The sequence below is a fragment of the Dipodomys ordii genome, unplaced genomic scaffold (genome assembly GCF_000151885.1).
Source record: "Dipodomys ordii isolate 6190 unplaced genomic scaffold, Dord_2.0 Scaffold18, whole genome shotgun sequence".
NCBI lineage: Eukaryota > Metazoa > Chordata > Mammalia > Rodentia > Heteromyidae > Dipodomys > Dipodomys ordii.
The window spans coordinates 7,090,844-7,099,095 of NW_012267234.1; the positions used below are offsets into that span (position 1 = coordinate 7,090,844).

The 8,252-nt window shown below is 39.8% G+C and overlaps 1 protein-coding gene across 1 annotated transcript in view; it reads left to right on the plus strand.

Moving 5' to 3' along the window:
- The window catches only part of Cbfb (core-binding factor, beta subunit), a 50,067-nt gene that overhangs the window by 38,280 nt on the left and 3,535 nt on the right, over positions 1-8,252 (plus strand). The window lies entirely within an intron of this gene.

Genomic DNA, 8,252 nt, shown 5'->3' on the forward strand with positions numbered 1-8,252 from the left:
GCTAGCCTTGAGCTGAAGAGCTGAGGGACAGCGCCCAGGCCCAGAGTTCAGGCCCCATGACCGGACCCCCCAAAAAAAATTGTACAGTTTTTTTCTCTCATCTTACATCTGTAAAACTTCTAAATTTTAAATGTGCAATATACATTTATTAGCCTATATTTGTGACCTTTTGTTCTCATGCTACTTGCACTCTGGTATAGACACTTCTTTATTTCACTAAATGCTATACTTAGGAGCATTTCAGCAGTATGATGCAAATGTCCTTAGCTATTTATTCATTTGTTTGTTCATTGGCAGTACTAGGGTTTGAACTCAGGGCCTTGCACTTGCTAGGCAAGCAGTCTACTACTTGAGCAATGCTCTTACCCCTCAACTGTATTTTTCTACTCATTCATCAAGGTGTAGTTTAAACATCTAGTCATTCCCAGTCTTTGTCATCATAATCAGCCCTTTCACTTTATAGTTTCCTATTAGTGTTCTTATTGAACAGTGTATTGAAGCAATTATATATGTGTCTGTTGACTTTTGTGTTTGCCACATTGTTTATCACAATGTTTTTACTTGGAGTTTATTTAGTTACATAATGGATTTTAAAAAAAGAAAAAGAAAAATTTACTATTCCTGTCTGTCTGCAAACTAGAATTACAGGATAAAGTAATGTGTCCCAACTGTGTTGTGCTGGATTCTGCAGTAGGGACTGGAGTATATATATGAAAATATGTGGCTTCTGTCCTTGGGAGAAAATGGATGTAGAAACAGGTAATTGCAGTGTCCTTTAGCAGCTGCTGTACAAATGTGGGCTCAAAAAGGAGTTAGTTCAATATAGAGAAAGGAACATTTGAGTCTGCCTAGGAGAATACATCTGTAGGAATTATACATTTGCCAGCTGGACAAGTTGGGGAAAACTTTTCCAGGCAGGAGTAACAGTGTATGCTCTGCAAAAGACATCAATAAGTAAGGGAGCTTGCCAATTAGGAGAACATAGGTCAGTCTTTCTGGAGGAAATAAATCTCTATGAAGAATGACATTAATGGACAGTTGCTTAAGAAGTCTTCATAAGTATTTTGCTTTCTAAAATTAGATAACTGACTAAATTGTTGTTTGATTTTCTTAATCTCTAAAAAGGTTATACTCACTTTTTCTAGCTTGATATTTTTTAACTTCCAGTTTTGTTACTTAAAAAATACTTTGGAGTCGGCACTGGTAGCTCACACCGGTAATCCTAGCTACTCTGGAGGCTGAGATCTGAGGATTGGGGTTCGAAGCCAACCCAGGCAGGAAAGTCTATGAGACTCTTATCTCCAATTAACCACCAGAAAACCAGAAGTAGTGTTGTGGCTCAAGTGGTAAAGCGCTCACCTTGAGCTGAAGAGCTGAGGGATAGCGCCCAGGCCCAGAAGTTCAAGTCCCACAACTGACACACACAAAAAATAAAACTTTGTGTTTGACAGAGGTGTCAAGTAATTTGTTGCTAGATTGTTCCTTTAGATTGTCAGTGACTGAGAGCATGCTCTCAGTACTTCACATTCCTGCTCCTCACTTGCCAGTTTCTCTTAAGCCTGAGTTTCCTCATAGAAATTGTTATTAGAATTAAATGGGAAATGCTTATAAAACATTTAGTATGGTGCTTGGTGTGCGTACCTACAGTAAATAATAGCTCTAAAATACTTCTGAAGTGCTAAAAGCTCTACAGCTGTGCTGGTTCCAGTTAATTGAATTACCTGGCTTACAAGAGCACTTTAGTTCCCTAAAGTGTATCAAGGCAATTTCCCTGCATTATGACCTAGAGCAAAGAGAACATAGTTAAATTTTCATCAATGATTTAAGATCTTCTAGTCCCTTTAGAGGAATGATTTGAAACATCAGTTCTCTTAGAAAGCTATCATGTAGAAAATTGGGGCCAAAATCTGTCTCCAGAGGGACAACTGGCAATGATGTAGAGAGATCTGGGGTTTGCATGTCTTTTGGCACTTTGTACATGCATATATTTTGCTTCATTCCTTTTTTTCTTATACTGGGCTTTGGGCTTGCTAGGCAGGCACTCTTCTACTTAAGCCCACTCCAGCCCTTTATGTTCTTGTTACTTGTTTGAATATGGTTTATTTTTCAAATCAGGTCTTTTTTGTCTAGGCCAGATGGAACCAGTTTTCCTATTTACCTTTCCCAAGTTGCTGGAATGGCTAGGATTACATGTGTGAGCCACCATACCCTGCTTGCTTGCTTGATCCCTCCTTCCTCTTCCTTTTTTTTTTTTTTTTTAAATGGGTTGGGGTCAGTACTGGTATAGAATTTACCAAGTGCTCTCTTACTTGAGCCATGTCTCTTTAAGTCCTGCCTTTCTCCCTTCTTTCCTTCTTCATAAATTTCATAATGTCAGCTTATTTTCTCCCAGTTTAATCTTTTTCCTAAAACTGGAGAAAAATTATGTGTCTTCCCTGTAATTCATCTTCAGAAATTCAAGCATCTTCTAATCACATTCCTAACAGCTGAAAATGAGAATCCCAGAAAAATTGACCAGTTCTCTTTTAAATAGTTAACTAACAGAAGGAAACATGAGAACTTAAACCATAGTTTTCTTGACCAGGACTTCACTAATACAGCTTATTAATCTGAAAAATAAACCTGCCAAGAGACTAGAATAGAGAAAGCTGAGATAGAAAAAAGAATCCAGGTTCCAGTAGGTGGTTCAGATGCCTGCCTAGAGACAAGGCTCAGGGAACAACAGTAACTTGTGGGTGGCAGTAACCCAGTGTTTGGAAGACTGAGAATTTGGCAACACAGAGGTTCAGGGATATCCACTGCTATATGGATAACCTTTAATCCTGTCATATTGTAATGGTGCTGCTCATAATGTTTATATAAATTTAGAACTATTCGGGAGGCTGAGATCTAAAGATAACAGTTTGAAGCCAACCTGGGCAGGAAAGTCTGTGAGACTCATTTCCAGTTACCCACCAAAAAGCCAGAAGAGGATCTGTAGCTCAAGTGAATTGCCCAGATACTAAGTTCAAGCCCCCGTACTAGCACAGGGGGGAAAAAAAAAAAGAGGCAGGGAGGCCAGGCACCAGTGGCTCACACCTTTGTAATTTTAGCTATTCAGGAGGCAGAGATCTGAGAATCACAGTTTGAAGCGAGCCTAGACAGGAAAGTCTGTGAGACTCTTACTTCCAATAAATTTCTCAGAAAAAGCCAAAAGTGGCACTGGGGCTCAAGTGGTAAAGTCTTAAGAGTAGGAAGCAGAACTCCCAAGTATAGATTTCAGTTTTTAGCAATGTCTTTCATTAGCCTAAAATCAGTTATATAACTTAGAGCTGGGCACCAGTGGCTCACGCCTGTAATCCTAGCTACTAGGAAGATGAGATCTGAGGATCGAGGTTCAAAGCCAGCCTGGGCAGGAAAGGCTATAAGACTCATCTCTAATAAACCACTCAGAAACCAAAAGTGGTGCTGTGGCTCAAGTGGTAGAGTGCTAGCCTTGAGCTGAAGAGCTGAGGGATAGCACCCAGGCCCAGAGTTCAAGCCCCATGACTGACCCCCTCCACCACCACTACAAAAAAAAAAAAAAAACCCTCTTTGAACAGGCTAGGAATGTGGCTTAGTGGTAGAGTGCTTGCCTAGCATGCATAAAACCCTGGGTTCAATTCCTCAGTACCACATAAACAGAAAAAGCCAGAAGTAGTGCTGTGGCTCAAGTGGTAGACTTGCTATCCTTGAGCAAAAGAAACTCAGAGACAGTGCTCAGGCCCTGAGCCTCAGGACTGTAAAAAAAAAAAAAAAGAACAAAACAAATTAAAAAAAAAACTCTTTGAACAGCTTTCCATTTTGCTGTCTGTAAAATCTTGGATTTTTTTCTATCATTTATGATAGGACTCTAATTTCTTTTTTCTGTTTTCCAGGAAAAGGTTATATCAGTAGTACAGCATTTTCTTTACTTTTCAAAAGTAATTACAAGCCAGGTACCAGTGGCTCATGCCTTTAATAGTAACTACTCAGGAAGCTGAGATCTGAGGATTGGTGTTCAAACCCGGCCCAGGCAAAAAAGGCTAGGAGACTCTTTTCTCCAGTAAACTACCTAAATGCCAAAAATAGATCTGTGGTTCAAGTGATTGAGCACTAGCCTTGAGCAAAAATGCTCAGGAACAGCACCTGAGTTCAACAGACTCTGAGTTCAAGCCTTAGGACTGCCACACAAAAACTGTAATTACAGGTTATCATTAATTTGGCAGATAAAAGACTAATGAAATGAAGAAACATTTATTTTAGTCATCTTAACTAAATATTATTAAATCACTGGTACGTAGTAAAATGATAGCCCAAAATACACAGAGTACTGTGTATACTATCTTGCTCTGTGGGTATTTTTAAGAGGAATATATTTGTTTGAATGTGCATAGTTGCTCTTTGATAGGATAATGCAAAAAACTGAAGCCAATCCAATGAAAACTCCCAGGACTTCCTATGTGTAGTCTCTGGCATGTAGCCTATTTTATTTTTATTTTGTTTTGTTGAGACATATCTCACTGTGCTGCCCAGGCTAGTCTCATAAATCATCCTCCTACATCAGCCTCCCTAATGCTGAGATTGCAGGGGAATAACATCACACTCATTTGGCTTACAGACTATTGTGTTTGCATGTGTCTTGGCTCAGCTTTGTCTGCTCATGGTTGGAACCCTGCTGCCTGAGTCATACCTTACTTCTAGCTTTTTGTTGGTTATTTGTCTGTCCTGGCTGATTTGGAGCAGTGGGCCTCAGGTCTTAGACTCCTGAATAGCTAGGATTATAGGTGAGAGCCACTGCTCCCTGCTAAACTGTTTTTAAAATAATAAAAAAAAAGCTTCCTTCATTTGACATTTTAAACAGAGCCTTAATGTTATAAAATAAAGGGGCACTGCTCTAGTCAAGGCAAGGGGTAGGATTATTTTTTTTTTTTTTGGGTCCGGTCGTGGGACCTGAACTCTGGGCCTGGGCGCTGTCCCTCAGCTCTTCAGCTCAAGGCTAGTGCTCTACCACTTGAGCCACAGTGCCACTTCCGGCTTTTTTTCTTTTTGCTTATGTGGTGCTGGGAATCGAACCCAGGGACTCAGGCATGCAAGGCAAGCGCTCTTACCACTGAGCCACCTTCCCAGCCCAGGTAGGATTATTTTTATTTCTGACTATAGTCCCTGGAGTGTTTTCAGAGAGGATCTTTGATACGTGGAATGGTGAATACCTGCTTTTGTAGGCTAGTTCCACCATTTGTGTCTTAGGACCAACATTGGGAAAATGTTTGTCCTCCTTGAACCTCATGTGTAAAACCCACCTTACAGGTTGCTGCCTAGCTTATTAGTATCTGGTGCTTACAATGAGCCACTCAGTGAAAACTACTGCTATCCCCCTTTCTCATTTGGCTTATAGCATACCTGCAATGTCAGTAAAAAGTCATCCTAGTAAAATTAAAATCATTTTGCCAAGAACATTTTTGCTTTTTTTTGGTTGGGAAACTGGTTGTTTGTTTTGTTGTTGTTTTTCAAAACAATCAATGTATTTCAACCTTTTCTTGGCTGTTAGGGGTTTCTGATAGCAATTCTCCAGGGTTAAGTAGTGCTGGGGGCGGGGGCGTGAGATACAAATAGACCCCTCCACTTTCTGAGTAAGTTAATTGGTGAAAATTCAAGTTATTTACTTAATAGTTTGTATACTTTTCTGTACTTTCATTAAAAATTTTAGTTTACAAAGTCTGGCCAGGTCCTGGTGGCTCATATTCTAGCTATTTAGAAGACTGAGACTTGGAGGATCAAGATTTGAAGCTAGCCAGGGCAGAAAAGTATGAGAGAGTCCATCTCCAATTTGCCAGCAAACAGCTTGGTCTGAAGGCGTGATTCAAATGCTAAAGCACCAGCTGTGAGTAAAAACCTGATTGAGAGGCTCTAGTACTGGTATACAAAAAACAGTCTTTACTAAGTAACCACAGATGGATGTAACAATTCCTTACTCCTGTTGGTTGCCACATTTAGTAGCCTTTGCTTTTTCTGTCCTAGGAGGCCTTCCTAAACTGGAAAACATTGTCTTGTCTCCTCTGGCAGTTCTCTCTAGGAAAGTGGCTCAGAGATACAAATCTTTGTAATCGGGGCTTGGAAAGTGGCTCAGTGGTAGAGCGCTTGCCTTGCATGCCTGAGGCCCTGGGTTCAATTCCTCAGCACCACATAAGTAAAAAGAAAAAACCCAGAAGTGGTGCTGTGGCTCAAGTGGTAGAGTGCTAGCCTTGAGCTGAAGAGCTGAGGGACAACACCCAGGCCCAGAGTTCAGGCCCCACAACCAGACCCAAAAAAAAAAACAACAACAAATCTTTGTAATCAACTGTCTTCCTTTAGTTTCTTTCTTTGACTCTTGTGCAGAAAGATCAAGGTTAATATGGGACATAGCTAGTGCTCTAGTCATGGATGAATTGGAAAGGTACCTCTTTGTCTGATAGCATCTAGTACTTTACCTGTTTCTAGAGACTACTAAGAGCTTGACTGGCTTCTTGACCTAAACTGTAGTAGAGCACTATTGTCCCTAATTCACCTACAAGGTAACAAGGTACTGAAAGAGATTATAAAGTGTTAGCATATACATGGTTGTTTTTTAATGTTGGAGAATGGGTAAATAATTACTGCATATTCTACTTGGAGTTGTTTTAATACAATTCAGCAAACCAGGCAAATTTTTAGTGGAAACTATTTGGAAATAAAAACAGTCAAAAAGCTTTATGTGGCTTTTATGTTTGTGTTTTGAATGTTTTTGGAGCCTTCTGTTCTGTGTGGTCCAAAGGCAAAAAAAATTTCAGCCTATATTTATTTTAAATTCCCAAACACTTTAGTGTTTAATTATTTAACTTTACCAATTATTCATTCTTGTGTAAGAAAAAAATCAGCATCAGAATGTTTGTACTTGTGTTTTCTGACTGTGCTTAATAAAATGTAGTAGATGAGAATGAGAAGATTCAGGAGGGAAGAAAAAGATACTAAGTCTATTCCAATACTAACAGTCTTGGTTTGCTTTCTATCTTAAGAGCTATAAAGTTATTAATTTTATTTTACCTTTGTTTTCATTTACAAAAATGTCCTATATGCAGGGTATAATTATTTTTCTTTTTTAACTTGTAAAGCTATGTTAAAAGTTCTATAGGAGCTGGGCACCGGTGCCTCAAGCCTGTAATCCTATCAATTTAGGAGGCTGAGATCTGAGGATCCCGGTTTGAAGCCAGCCCAAGCAGGAAAGTCTGTGAGATTCTCATCTAAGTGGCTCAAGTGGTGGAGCACTAGCCTTGAGCAGAAGAAGCTCAGGGACAGTGGTCAGGCCTAAAGATCAAACCCCAGGACTGGCAAAAAAAAAAAAAAAAAAAGTTATATAAGTTAGGCATGTTACAATTTCTTAAGATGAGTCAGGCTCACACCTGTAATCCTAGCTGCTTGGGAGGCTAAAATTGAGAGGACAATAGTTTGAGGCCAGATGGCAAAAAAAAAGTTTTCAAGATCACTTCGAAATCAACAACTGGCCATAGTGAGCCATGTCTGTCATCCTAGGAATATGAGAAGATTGAGGGTGATGGAATTCAGAGAACTGATTTGTTATCTTTTAGTCTAGCTCATTACCCATACAGGAATTCCTTCTAAAACATCAGTCTGCATTAGCAACTGCTAAAAAGGGATCACTGATTTTCTTCAAGGCAGCTCACCCAGTTGTAGAATTGCTGTCTGGAAGCTTTTTCACTAAAGCTAAATCTGTTCTGTATTTAACTTCACAGGCAGCCCATATATTTATCTTCATGTATCTACCTTCTAGCATTATTTCTTCCCAGCTCTTCTGCACCCATTACACTGATCAGATTTTTCCTTCTGGTTTTGTTACAATTCTTCATCCTCCATCACAGGATCTACCCTCACATTTTCCTTAGTCCCTGCTTCACAAAGTAAATAAGTAAAAACTAAAAGCATAAATAAATAGCAAGCTGGGAACCCAGTGGCTCATGCCTATAATCCTAGCTACTTAGGAGGCTAAGACCTATAGAGTCCAGATTTATAGCCAGTCTGGGCAAGAAATTCTGAGAGTTATTTCTAGTTAACTGCCAAAAAGCCAGAAGTAGAGCTGTGGCTCAAGTTGTAGGTGGACAGTCCAAGCCCTCCTGACTTCAAGCCCCCCAATACCACACATACACCAAGAAAAGAAATAGCAAGCTGGGAGCTGATGGCTCACACCTGTAATCCTAGCTACTCAGGAGGCTGAGATCTGA